Raw genomic sequence first — 14,782 nt, 5'->3', positions numbered from 1 at the left:
CAGGGGGAGGGGAGAGCCCTGGGGCCAGGCTAGGGTGGAGGGGCTTCCTGGCAGGGTCAGGAGGCCCCACCCAGCCCCCCCCAACTCTCCCCACCCCCCCGCCCGCTGGGACACAGGAAGTGGAGGCTGCCATGCCCAAACCCTGGGGGCAGCCTTGCTTTGGAGCCATTTATCACCTGTAGCAATTCCAGGAATGCGGAGATAGAGGGGCCAAAGTCGGAGGGAGGTACCTTTGGGGGGGGGTGCTGTCCCGCCTTTCTCCAGGAAGCAGAGAACCCAGACCCTTGGCATCTGGGAAGGCGTGAGCGTCTCCTGAAAACCCACATTGGCAGAGCATTGGATAATGTTGGCTCTTACGGAGTGCCTACGGCATGCCGGGCACTGTCGTGACCCTCACAGCTGTAGGTGCTGGTACAGTCCTCAAGGTCACACCACTGGGATAGGCAGAGCTGTGACTCACACCCAGCTGTCTGGGGCTAGAGCTTGCACCCTGATGTAGAGGGCTCCTGTTAGCACCCAAGCCAGATGGAGCCCTGCTGTCTGCCCAGCACACTGCATGCCTCCTACCTACTCAGAGGAGAAGCCAAAGTCCTCACGGTGGCCACAGTGTCAACTGAGCCAGTGCCTCTCTTGCCTTGCTCACTCTGCTCCAGCCACAGACTCATGTTTGCCTCAGGGCCTTTGCACTTGTTGAACCCATTGCCTGGGATGCTTTTCCTCTTTTTAGACTCTCGGCTCACTCCCTGGCCTCCAGGTCCCTGCTCAGAAATCATGTCCTCCAAGAAGCATTCCCTGACCACCCTTGTATGGCCTGTAACCTCTAGACTGCTCTGGCCAGTGCAGCAGCTGCCAGCCACGCGTGACTCCTGAGTACTTGACATGCGGCGAGTCAGAATTGAGACGCTCTGAGTGTCAAATACACACACCAGATTTCCAAGACCTGGTATTAAAAAAAATGTAAAACATCTCATTAATAATTTTTTGTATTGATTACATGTTGCCAAGATAATATTTTGGATCTATTGGATGAAACATATTAATATCAATTTTATCTCTTTACTTTTTTCAAAGCGATGAGGAGAAAATTTAGAATTACATGGGTGGCCCCTTCACCCCAATCTCTTTCTTTCTGGCACTCACCCCATCTGGCACATTACATATTTGCTTGTCTGTGTGTCCATCACCTGGGCCTCCCCAGCAGGACGGGGATGCCTGTTCCCACCACTCTACCCAGCACACACAGTGGTAGCCATCGAGGGGACGAAGTGCCTGCCTGTGTCCACCATTGAAACTGGGCTTTGTTCCTGAAGATCTGAACTTGGAAGGGGGATGGGGAGTCAGGAGAGGAGTGTTGGGGTCCACGGCAGCGGGGGGCAGCACACTACTGAACAAGTGAGGTTTGGATTTGGGTCCAAACACTGCCCCTGGCTGACCTTGTCCCTGTACGTTTTACTGCCTGTCCTGTGAGGACCTCCGTCTCTGCCCAGAGGTTCTGCGGGGCTCCTGGAGGGTGTCCCATGAGCTCCAGCAGGTGGGAGAGGCTGCAGGAGCTGCTGCTGTGCTGACCCACGCCTGAGCTGGACAGTGAATGGACTGTGCCCTAGAGGGGGACTTCCACCTCTCCCACGGCCCCACGGGAGGTGGTGGAAATGCAGGATCCAGGCCTGGCTTGGGCAGGAGGCCGCAGTGCCTTCTGGGGAGGGTGCTGGAGGCAGACGGACCTGGGGATGCACAGGTGGACATGGCATGACCCATGTCCTTGATGGCAGTCTCAGAGAATTCCAAGGAAGCGAGGTAAAATGACAGAGTTGGTCAGAGAGGGGCGTGGGATTCCAGAGGCAGAGGTGAGGGTGGGTGGGAGGGGAAGGCTGAGTGGGGCCTGAGCACAGCTGTGCAAAGGCCTGGAGGGGTGTGAGGTGGGCCAGGAGGCGGTGAGGCAGGAGCGATGGAGCCCCTGGCGGTAGGAGCTGCGCCAGGGGACTGTCAGTCCCCAGCCTGCCAGCGCTGGGGCTCTGCGCTCGCAGTGGGGTGGTGGCCGCTGCTCGGGCCTGCTCAGAATGGGACCAGAGGACCCGGGGTGTCCCTGCCGGAAGGATGCTGAGAAGTCAGTCAGCAGCTGTTGGTTCGTGTCCGGTACCCAGTATGGCAGGGCGGGCAGGGTGGCCACCGTGGGCACACTTCCCTGCATGAGGCCTCCACTCCTTCCAGGCGGCTCAGGACCCATCAACGTTCTGTTCTCCTGGGGCAGAGCTGAGTTTGCCTGTCCTGTGACCGCTGCCCCTCCCCCAGGCCTGGGCTCTCCTCAGGGACACAAATGCTCCTGCTCTGAGCGTCCCGGAGAGCCCTTCAGAGCCTGGGGATGGTGAAGGGCCCCGGAGGGAAGCTACGCCTCTCCAGGCTGGACCGCCTGAATTCTCTGCGGCCCCTCCCGGCCCCATCTCCCGCCTGCCCTACAGGGCCAGAGGGTGCGTCTCCCCGGACTTGTCTGTGACCTTGTGCAAGTGACAACCCTTCTCTCAGCCTCTGTCCACTCTCTCCTCTCTCCAGGCTTTCCGCCTCTGGAAAGCGGGTACGGATCACAGAGCTTGCCTCGCAGGGTACCGGGGAGGCCCGGCCCCAGTGGTGATTCGCTGGGCTCCCCTCTGTCTCGGGGAGCTGGATTCTGACGGTGAGCCGCCAGCCGGGTAGGCAGGCAGGCCTGGCCCGTGGCGGGGGTGGGGGTGGGGTGGTTAGGGCTGGCTGGCTCTGGAACGATCACACCCCCGCTGCGGTGGGGGGGGGCAGGCAGGTAGAGGGGGGCAGCTTAGGAGCCAGAAGTGATTTAACACCTGCACATAATTACCAAATGATCTGCCTTCTGGGAATTATTTTTATCTTAATCTTTTATTTGGTTCCAAATAAAATGAGAGAGGGACCAGCAAAGCCTAGGAAAGGGCAGCAGGGAGCTGCTGGGCTACCAGGAGGTTACAGCCCCTCACTGTCACCCAGTCAGGCACCCAGCACCGAGGCTTGCCGGGCCACTGCGAGAGGATGTCCTGCAGCTCACGTGGGCAAGGTGGGAGCCCGGCTGAAGGCAAAGGAAACCCTGCAGAGCTCCTAGGAGAGAGAGAGAGAGTGTGTGTGTGTGTGTGTGTGTGTGTGTGTGTGTGTGTGCGCGCGCGCGCGCACGCGCGCGCGTGAGAGGGATGGGGGTGACGCTGTACTGGGAAGGACTGGATATGTGACTGAATTTAGATTGGGGATATATCTGAGCACGTGGGTATGCATCTGTGAGTATCTGAGTGTTTGTCAGGGGTGTGTGTGCGTGTGTGTGTGCGTGCGTGGTGTGTGTGTATCTGAGTGTGTCTCATAGGAGGTTTAGTGTTTCTTGGGGTGCGGACAGCAAAATCACAATACAGATTCCTGGGCCCCATCTGTCCCTGACAGACCCAATCCAAAGCCCGAGGGGACAAAGTTCATGAATCTTTATTTTTTGGCAATTCTGATTTTTAACTTCCTCATAGAAGTGACCCAACGATTTGTATACATCTTAAATTTTGAAAATCACTGCCCGATTCTAGCATTATAGAATCTTTGGCAGTTTGGGAACTTTACAATGGTCAGATTCTTTGGGCTGTTAAAATCTTTAGAAGTCTGGAATATTCCAATCTTAGGGGGAAGGGAGAATGTTTAGAATTGTTAGAACTTCCAGGTGTTTTCATTTTTGAAGAACCATTCAAAGTCTAGAATGTTCAGATGCCTTAGAGCAGGGTTTTGCAAATGTCAAATACTCCCATACCTCTTCAAACTTCTGCCTTCCCCACATCACGCCTACTATATTTTTTCTTTTTTGTTCAGTCAGGTAACCATTTATCTTCTTTTTTAAAAAATTTATTTTGGAGTAACTTTAGACTCACAAAGAGAGTCCATAGAGTTCCTGTGGAGCCTTCACCCGGCTTCCCCTGATGTTGACAATCTTGAGCGTGAGTGCAATTGCTAAAACCAGGAAATGAACACGGATAAAAATGCCATTTACCATTCTGAGGACCTTACATGAATTTTTGCTCTTCCCCCCCTCCCCCCCGCCGTGTCCCTTGTCTTGTCTGCAATCTGATCAAGAATCCCATATGGCCTTTAGTGGTCATGCCTCCTTCCTCTCTACCAGTTTGGGACAGCTTTTCAGTCTTGTCGTCTCACTTCTGGTTTGTTCCATGTTTTGAAACAAGGCTGAGCAGTAGTTTGTTGAATGCCCTTCAGTTTGGGTCGGTCTGGTATTTGCTCTCTCATGACTGGAAGGGACCAGAATGCCACAGGAGAGCTCCTTGGGGCGTCATATCAGGGGGTACACAGGGTATCTTTTCACTATCTGCCTCTGCTATCGTGTTTTTACTTAAACTGACCCCCCCTTTTTGCGTACTACCTGATTTTATCCAACCATAAGAAACAATACCCCCCGGGTGTGATAGGTTTCACACTATAGCTATTAAAATGGAAAATCACCTAAAATTGTCTCGCTGGCCTCCAAAGGGGCTTGGTGCACCCCTTTGACAAAAGTTGCTTTAGATTGTGTCAGATTTTTGGAACCGTGCAAAGCTGATTTGGTTTATTTTATTATTATTGTCCTCAAGGAGTCATCAGAACCATCAGAATTCTGCCTGTTGATCCAGTCCATCGAGAATTTTTAGAAGATAAAGGCTGAGTCCTCCATGTCCGCGTTCCAACCTGGTTTCCTCAGCTCCCCGATTGCCTGGGGGGCTGTGGCTTGTTAAAACTGCAGATTTCTTGGGGTGCCTGGGTGGCTGTGTTGGTGAAGTGTCTGCCTTCGGCTCAGGTCATGGTCTCAGGGTGCTGGGATCGAGCCCTGCATCGGGCTCCCTGCTCCGCGAGGAGCCTGCTTTGTCTCTGGGCCTCCCACTCGCGCTCGTGCGCAGGCTCTCACTCTCTCTCTCACATAAATAAATAAAATCTTTCTAAAAAACCCTGCAGATTTCTTGGCACCAAGAAGTCTTAGCCTATTTAGTACTTTCGGGATGAGGCCCTGGACTTTGCCCCTTTATCGGGTCCTACACCCATGGATGAGACCCCCGGCCGTGCTGAAATAGCCCCATCCCTCCAGCGTCCTGCAGAAGGATTTATCACACCTCGGCAGATACGGGGACCTCTGTACAGGAAAAGCGCAGAAGTCTGGGAACTTATGGGGTTTGGGTCCCCAAAGTACACCACAACATGGAAGCCACCATGTCAGCACAGGCCACTACACCTGCCCCTGCCACGCCCCGGCCACGGCTACTCTGTTCCACACCCTATAGGAATACCGCTGGCCGGAAGCTCTTCACCATACCAGGCAGGGAAGGGACCCTGGGAAGCACTGTTCCCAGACTTTGTGCTGTGCCGAGGCGAGCGATGGGCAACCCAACACAGCCATGTTGTGTCCAGTCAACATTCCAAGGACGGGTTTGACCATATTACCTTCTGAATAAGACATTGACAGCATCACATTTATACTGAACCCAGCGCAACTGCCCTCCAGCCCATGTGAAGGCATGCTCCACCTGTCCCCCAAGGGGGAAGCGATGTCTCTGATGTCACCCGGTCCCTTCCAGCTAAGCCACATACCTCCTTATGTGTGTGACTTACAGGCTGAGATATGGGGTACCGCCATCAGTGTACCTTACGTCTGGACAGGATGGAGATGGGAGAGGAGGAGGAGAAAACTAATGACTTACTATATACAAGTATATTCGTATGAAAGCAGAGGGAAATACACAAATTCTACTGTCTTCATTTCTGCAGTTAGTCGCGTGGCCTCTGCTGCATTGATAATTCCTTCTTCCCCTCCGGAGCCCACCTCCCCTTGGTCCTCACCTGAGCTTGGTTCCCGGCCCGAGGCTGCATTCCCGAAGGGGCTAAAGCCGCAGTGGTTCTGCTTATATGGGCTGCTAGTTTTCTGTTCACCACAGGACGCGGTGTACCTGGGGGAGGGGGGGTGCAGAGAACCCCTGATCTCCAGGGGCCCGCGATGTGATTCTGCTGTCAACACTCCAGGAGGCCCTCAGAAACCCTTTGCTTTAGGGATCCCACTCAGCCGTCCCACTCAGCCCAAGGCGCAGGGACCAGCCCGACCTGGAAGGGGTCATATGGGGAACAGAAGGTGGGGCGTTTTCTGGTGGGTGCTGAACAGCAGCCCAGCAGACCCCATTGGTGCCAGGTTGGAGCCCCACTGCTCTAGGGGCTGAGGGGGTGAATGGGGGTCTCTGGGGACTCAGTTGGGCCTCTTTTATCCCACCCTACCCCTGAGCCCTGCCTGAGGGCCACTCAGGAAGCCAGGCCCACTCTGGGGCTGGAGTGTGTGGGGAGGGCAGCCCAGCAGGGCCCACAGAAGGTGCTGTGTCTTGGGGATGCAGAGGGCATGCGCCATGGGGTCGGGCAGGAGCCAGGGCGCACGCGCAGGCGGCAAGCGGTGCGGGCCCGGGCATGCAGCAACAGGCCGTGGTGGAGACACAAAGCGCCCATTCACTGTCTCCCAGGGCAGTGGCGACTCGCAGGGGAATCCCTCAGCAGCCTGGGGCTGTGGGGAAGCCAGTTCCCAGGAGACAGTTTCGTGCCCATGTGGCATGACATCTCGGGTGGGGTGAGACTCATTGGACCTCCCCTCCAAGACTGTCACACACAGAGCCCACAGCCTAAGCCCCTGCCCAGAACAACAGTGCCAGGCCCTACTCTCAACACCTTACCTGCGCTTAGCCACTGAATCTTCATAATACCCCGTGACCTGGGAACTGTTAGAAACGGGGAAACTGAGGCCCACAGAAGCCAGGATTCAAATCCATGAAGCCAGGCTCTGAAATCCACAAGCCTGACTCATTTGCTGCTCTGCCTCCATAAACCTGGATCTCATGGAGATGTGAATACTCATGGATGAAGGGCCCAAATGCCAATCCTGGGCTGGAATTTGCTCCCCGGCACCCCTGCAGGCTTCCCTCTACTCCTGCTTGCATTCCTCTCTACCACTGACCCACATACCTTAAGGAGCCCATTTAATCCCTACCTACCTCTAACACTGAGGATGTGCTTTCTTGCAAGGAGCTAGAGTCGACTCCCTGTGACTTTCCTTATAGTTCTGGCTCCACCCAGGCTGGGGTCTGCAGCCCATATCCTCCCCTTTTCTGAACGTACTTTAGGGTATTCCTGCTTCACCTTCACGGTAGGACTTAGTTCCTTGAAGGAAGACTCTGCATAGTACTGAACAGAATTGAATAATCACCTCCCTTATGCCGGGTATAGCTCTTAGTTAATATGACCTCAACTAGCCACTTCCTTCTTTACAGGTATGGTCCCACTGGTGATTTCAATTAGTTCTCAAGGAGGCCTGAAAATACTTTTCACTTGACATAGCTATGACTTCAAGTTTTGAGAATTTTACTTTTACCTCTTTTCAGCCCCGTCACGCTCAAGGGCATCGGGAGGGCATTTTGGAGGAGGGGGCTGGCTCTAACGTCCTTACCACAGTGATAACCAACACCGCTTTTCCCACCGGTATCTCATGAACACCCCACAACCACTACATTAGGAAACTAAGGCCCAGAGACATGGAGGGATTCTCCAAGGTCACCTGTCCAGAGAGGGGCAGAGCTAATGGTAAAGCTAACTTAAGCTTTTTTTTTTTTTAAGATCTTATTTATTTGAGAGAGAAAGCGCATGAGGAGCACAAACGCGGCGGGGTGAGCACAAGGTGGGGAGGGGCAGAGGGAGAAGCAGGCTCCCCGCTGAGCAGGGAGCCTGATGCAGGCCTTATTCCCAGGATCCTGAGATCCTGACGTGAGCCAGTCAGACGCTTAACCCACTGAGCCACCCAGTCGCCCCAGGGCTGCGTCTCTTTTATAGCAAACTTCAAAGGTAAGTGCTTTTTTGCCGCCTTCCCACAGATGAGAAAACCGAGGCAAAGAGTGCCTTAGTAATCTGCCCAAGCCGCTCAGCCGGTGTGAGGCTGAGCTGGGATTTGAACCTGAGCGGGCTGGTTCGGGTGCATGCTCTCCACTCCGCAGCTGCCTGCCTCCTAAGGCTGTAAGGCACAAGGTTCAGCTCCAATAATGATGCTGAGCCAGGCTGGTCCCCTCCAAGGCACGCTTTCTTCATTGTGATTTGGGAATAACAGTATCTTCCCCGTGGGGCATGGGGCAGTGTCCACACGGTGCTGGGCTGGCCTCTCAGGGCAGAGCCGAGCACTCAGGGCTACAGAGTTTACAATGAAAGAAAAAGAAAAGGAATGTTTAAAAGCCTTTTTGGAGTTAGACTGCCTCCCAAGTTCTTTCCAGTTTATCCATTCATTCCTTCAATTGATATTTTTTAAATGGCTGCCAAAGTCTCCCTGGGGCCTCCAAGTCCCCATGATCCCTCTCACCTCATCCCCTGCACTTAGGCCACACGGTCTGCCTGGTCGCTCCTTGGCCTTACCTGGCACACTTGTGCCCCAGGGTATTTGCACCGGCTGCTCTCACTCCTAGAAAGCTTTTCCCCCAGATGCCGCCTTGGCTCACTGCCTCATTTCCAAAGACCTTTCAAGGTCTTCGTCAGGGAGGCTTCTGTCAGGGAGACCTCTGTCAGGGAGACCTGTGACTCCCATGTCTAAAATTTCAATGCTCTCTTCCATGCAACGTCTCGTGTCTCCCATCCCAGCTCCATTATCTCTCCTTAACCTTTATGGTGCTCTAAGATACCGCATACATTACTCATTTTTGTGGTTATAGTTCTTTGACTATCAGCTCTGCCAGAATGGGGATTTTTGTCTGATACATTCACTACTGTGAGCTCAGCACCTAGTGAGTGCCCTGCACATAGAAGGGTCTCAATAAACGTGTTTGGAATGGAGGCACACTGTGTGCTTGGAGTAGATCTGGAGGAAGCCATCTCTGTTCTCAAGGGCTTGACATTCTTGCGGGTGATGGCAGATGCCCATGCTGGCGACCGCCATCTGGGAAGGAGCAGAGCCTCGGGCGGAAGCCGGTCCTCAGAAAAGCCCAAGTGGGCCTTGGGCCGGAGGCTGGCAGGAGAAGGGCATCAGAGTTGGGGGAGGGGCCGAACTTAGAAATTTGACATTAATACCTCAGGACCTAATTCATAAAAACATCTAATTACAGGGTGCCAGTGTTTAATTGTCATTTAGGTAATGACCTGCAACTGCATACAAATTATAGGGTAATCAACTCAAACGTGCTTACAGCTGCTGTAAATGCCATTTAATCTAACACGGAGCTTCCCAGCCAGCGTCTCCGGGGCTTAGACAAGGGCAGGGTGCTGGGGACATCCTCCATTTGGCTTGAAATGGCACAGTGAGGTAGATCGCGTGAAGCTGGGCTGCAAATGCCAGCTGGCATGAGTTTCTACCCACCCCCCATCCCGCCCATGAACAGTGGCTTCCCCAGAAGCCCCAGTTTGAACCATAGCAAGAGGAATGGAGGTTACTGAATCTGGAACGGGAAGCTCGGCCTCCCAGTTGGCTTGGGGCAGGTGGGGAGCCCAGAGACGGGCCATGGCTGGCTTGGCTTCCTCTCTGCCAGCAGGGATTGGACCAAATTAGAGGTCAGATACCAGTGGCCCCTGCCGAGTTTTCCCTGGGCCGCCCAGTGCTCTGGAAGAATGCATCTGAGAGCCTCAGACGGGGCTCACGCTCTCCTGTACCCACATCCCCCCCTGTTCCCTATTACCTCCCCCGAAGCCCACCTGCTTTCACTTCCCCTCGCACCTTTCCCACTGGGCGCTGTTGACTCTGAGTCGCCTGCCCTTTTTCAGAAGCAGGTGCCCGTGGTAAGAGCAACGTGGGCTTTGGAGCCGGACCCGCAATGGTTGCTCTCTGCACTCTGTCCCTTGCCAGCTGAGGTGGCCTTGGGCGAGGGAAAGGATCTCTCTGAGCCTCTCCATGGGCCAGAGAGATGACGTACATGTATAAAACACCCGGCTTGCAGGGTCTGGCCCACACATTTTCAGCTGAAGGAGGCAGTACAGTGTACTGGTGAAGAGAGCGGGCTCCGGTGCTGAATGCCCAGGTCCGCAACCCAGCCCGGTACCTGTGAGCACCCTGAACTTGCACACACTACTTGAGCGCTCAAAGTCCTTGCTTCTCCATCTGTAAAATGGGGATAACCGTCAAGAGCGCCACCTACCTCCTAGAGTTTATGCAACGAGTTCGTGAATATGACGTGCGGAGAATAGTGCCCAGCGCGCAGTGAGCACCCAAGAAATGGTAGCCATGAGCACATCCCGTGCTGAGGAATGGTGGGTAGCGTGGAGGGCAGTGTAGCCCAAGTGTTTGCACTCGTACACACATGCACGCACACACACACACACACACATATGCACACAGTCCATGCTATACTCTCTCTCCTCCCCTCACCTTGAAAATTCTCCCTTGCTGATCCGTCTGGAGAATTCTTATTCATCCTTCGAAACCCAGCTGGCTTCTCCTTCTCCGGGGCAATATCTGGTGGATGCTAGCTGCCCTTGGGGCATCCAGCTTAAGAAGCCATCGGCTTGTCTCTGTCTCTGAGTGGGAGTGTTAGGGGGTGTTTGGGGGGCTGGCTTCATAACCACCCTGGGCACGGCACTCAGAAGAACTTGCTAAATGTGGGTTGAACTGATCCTATCGAGTCAGCAAGCAACGAGGACTCTCAGTGGACTTCTGTGCCGGGGTTGATGCCTTTTAATTAACTTTTTAAAAAAGGAAATACATGTTCATGGGGAAAATAAATATATAGCAATAAAAAAGTACCTAGGGTAAAAGTGACATTTTCCTTTTCAACCTCTTGAATGTTCTAGAGGTGGCCGGTGTGGATAGTTTCTCGTACTGCGCTGCCCGCGTATCTCTGTGTCTACACACAGGAGACGTTTCTCTCCGAATGGACCCCTTTGTCTTCATCTCTTTTTTCACTTGCTGCTATTTCTCGAACATCCTTCTATTTCAAATTTCACAGACCTCCCCCATCCATTTTATGGCTCATGGTGTTCCATGATTTATGTAGCTGTCCGCTGTTTAGAGGCACTCGGGCCGTTTCTGATTTTTTGCGAGTGTGAGCCAGGCTCGCAAACATCTCTGTGCACACGCCCCGGCATATGTGTCTGCGAGCGGTAATGTGTTCGGTGGTGACAAACTCCCCTGAACTGACTAGGCCAGACCCCCGACCACAGGGCCTTTTGGTTGCTTTCAGTTCTTTGGCATTTGACTCGTCTTTTGGGTGCCGAGTGCTAATTCTAGACTGCTTTAGAAATAGCCTTATCCCGATGGCTTCCTGCCCCGGTTCAGGAGCTCCAAGGTTTTGCTGGGAAACAGCACCAAGAGTGAGAAGACGGACAGACAGGCACCTCTCTCTGGCCATTCCCCTCCCCTCATCTCCACCAACCAACTGTGACAGCTCTGCTTTGCCCAGTTTTCAATGGATTTTTCATTGTGAATGTGGAGTTTCTCAGCTACAAAACCATGTCCAAAGGCATTTATTTAGTCAGGAACCCGCTTCCCCCTCCATGTTTGAGATCCAGGGAAACTGAGGCCCAGGGAGAGGTGCTTTGTGCGTGTGAGGCCCTGCCCAATTGGGGCAGACAGCAGCCGACACCCGCCTTCCTCGGCGACCCCATCGGGGGCCTTCAGCCCTGTCACTTGGCCTAATCCCGTTTTCTGCCCAGCTGAACAGCTGAGAAGGCTTATTTCTCATCCCATTTTAATGCAAAGGAGGCTGCGAGGCCTGGCTTGTTCTGAGTGTGGTGACAGTGGCCGTGAATGGGGACCCCAGTAACGGGGACAAAAATGTGACAGGGCCCTCCATCATGGCATTGTCCGACAATCGGGACATTATGGTTGCTCCTGGAACCCTCTCCAGGAAGGGCAGGGGCCCCCGCCTAGTATGCTAAGCAGATAGAGGACAGGCCCGCCTTGGGCCACCCGGCCTTGGCCTGGTCAGTAATTTCATTGTGTCAAAGCGCTTGGACCCGAGCAATTCAAAGCGTCCCTCCAGCTGCCTTCCTCCCTCTACCTCCCACCACCGAGGCCTGGACGTCTGGGGTGTGGGTGGAGGGGCTCCCAGACCCCACCTTGGGGAGGCTGCTGGTCCCACTGCCCTGCTGCGTGACCCCAGGACAGGTGTTTCCCTCTCTGGGACTCTGCGGGTAACAATAGCGGTGACAACAGGGACAATCCCCACACGACGGCGGGCCTTTCTGTGTGTCGGCTGCAAGCACTTGACGTGCATTCTCTCTACTAATTATCACAGTAGCCTTGGGGTGGAGCTTTACCCCCCACCGGACAGCAGAGGCACCCCGAGGGAGGTAACCAGGCCTGGGGTGGGGGTGGAGGGTGGGGGAGTGGGCACTTGCCGAACGCAAGTGTGACATGGCACCGCCCGGCAGAAACGCAGCCACGTGTGTTAAAATCTCGAGCTTTCTGGTAGCCATGTTAAACAATGTAAAAAGAAGCAAGAGAAATGAATTTTAGTAATAGAATTTATGTGACTTTACCCAAAATATTATCATTTCTGCATGTAATCTGTATTTAAAATACTATTGAAAAGACATTTTATGCTACTTTTCTTCGAACTAAGCCTCTGGAATTGGGTGAATAGTGGACACTCACAGCACACTTCAACCCAGACTTGTCACATCTCAAGTGCTCAGGGGCCGCATATGGCTGCTGGCTGTCATGCTGGGCGGCGCAGCTCTACGGGCAACCGGCCAAGGCACTTCTACTCAGCCTGGCCTGTCCGCCTGCTCTGAGCGCCCAGGCAGGGAGCTCCACCTCCCCGGGGATCAGTTTCCTTCTCGGAAGCTCCCTTCACACCCCGGATGCTGGAGAGGAACAAAGTGACGCCCAGAGCCCTCCCTGGCTCATGGCGACTTGGGTGTCGGCACTCTGGCAAGTCCTCTTTGGGACCCTGGATCATTCGGGGGCTCCCCCGCAGGGCCCTTCTCCCAGACCCTGGCTGGGTCAGCCCCTCCTCCCCTCAGGCCCAGCAGAGCTCACACAGCTTCTGTACATCGCCCTTCTGGAGTACTGGGATGGGGGCAGTGGGGAATGGCAGGTGGGGGGTGAACTAAGTCGGGGGAGTCCCAAGACTGGTTTCTTTGACCAAACCTCCCCATGCTGAACCCATTTTGCAGAAGTGCAGACAAAGGCCCACTTACCCAAAGACACGGGGAAGCCACGGCTGAGCTGCTTGCTCACCAGCCTCTTGTAGAAGTTCAGCTAGGTGAGTCCTCCCCACTCCATCTTCTTCAGAGATCTGTGAGACCCCTTCATTCATCCCCGGAGTGAAACCCAGGGAGAGGCAGCTGGGAATAGCCTGTGGTCAGGAACTGGGTCTGCCCAAACTTAGCTCCGGCGGGCTCCGCGCGATGAGCAACTTGCCGTGAATCACTTACCCTCTCCACCGGGTTTGCTCACGGGCGAGTGCAGGGTCTCTCTGTACATCAGGGACAGGAAGGTGGGCCCGTGCAAGCGGTTCCAGGTCACAGGTGGAAGGGCAAAGGGAACAGGCGTAGACACAGCTTCTTTTGCTCCCCCTACACCACCCTCCCCAGACCCCATTGATCAGAGGAGGCTCCTGTCCTCAGAACCGCAGGCCCGCCAGCTCTGCCAACCCCCGGCTCCTTTCCATTTGCGACTGGACAACTTCCAGGGCCGGAGTTGGGACAGGCAGTAATGGACCACAGAGTGAGTGATGGAGCCCTGGGAGCAGACTGGGAGGAAATGGGGGCTGGGGTGGCAGAGGACAGGGCTGCTGGGCATCTGTGCAGCTCAGGAGAGGTGTGCCTCCTGTCCCCCACTTTCCCTACATCCCAGCTTCCTCTCCCTCCCTGGTTGGTGCGGCACCTCCATTTTCCAGAACTGAAGACTGAGGCCTGGAGAAGAGAAATGGCTTTCTGTCGGTGACACAGTAAGTGAACTCTAGAGTCCCAGAACCTTCTCCTGGTCCAGTGGCCTGTGCCATGAGTCCTCCTCATCTGCTCTGGTGCTGCAGGGCCCAGCCCTGAGGCTCCCAAGTTTGCTTAGTCTCCAGCCTCGGACTGGGTCTGCCTTATTCAGGATGCTGGTTGCTTCCCAGCTTATGTGTCATGTGCCTTTGGCCAAGCCACTTCTCACTGAGTCTCAATTTTCTCATCCATGAAATGGGGAGCAGAACTTCTCACCTGCTCCCAGAGCAGTTGGAAACAATGTGAGAATAATTATTAGGGCCTTGGCCCTTCAGGACGTGCTTGTCTGAGCCTTGACACTGGGGCCTCCTGTATTGGAGCCCAGATTCAGACTAGGGGTCCTGATGAGCCCTGGGCTAGCCCCAAGAAGGATAAACCTGCATCCCCCCACCCCCTGGCCTCCAGAGCTTCTGGGGCCCAGACCATGGCCTCTGAGCACAGAAACTTTGTGAGCTCTGCTGTGAGTGAAGGGAGGAGAAGCTGTGCCAGGCACAGCACGGGGGAGGGGCCCAGTGGGGGCTGCACAGTGAGCCAGGGGTCCCAAGAGAGGCCCTGCCGGGGTGCCTCCACCCGAGCAGCCACGAGTCAGGGTTCCAGGAATCCCTTTGCTCCCCTTCATCAGCAGGTGGTGAAGGGAGCCTCAGAGGGGAGAGGGAACTGCTCCCGGGAGAGGCAGAGCGGCCCACCCGGGGTCACAGGGCACATGAGCAGCCCAGGCAGAGCGTGAGCGCGTCCCCTGGCCCTGACGCGGATGGTCTTACGCCTCCTGCAGCACATAGGGACAATGTGGAAGCCACACACGCGTTCTCAGAGCATTTATTGAGCACTTGCTGTGTATTGAGCACCAGGT

The sequence above is a fragment of the Ailuropoda melanoleuca genome, chromosome 4 (genome assembly GCF_002007445.2).
Source record: "Ailuropoda melanoleuca isolate Jingjing chromosome 4, ASM200744v2, whole genome shotgun sequence".
Classification (NCBI taxonomy): domain Eukaryota; kingdom Metazoa; phylum Chordata; class Mammalia; order Carnivora; family Ursidae; genus Ailuropoda; species Ailuropoda melanoleuca.
Note: the sequence above shows the minus strand (reverse complement) of the source record.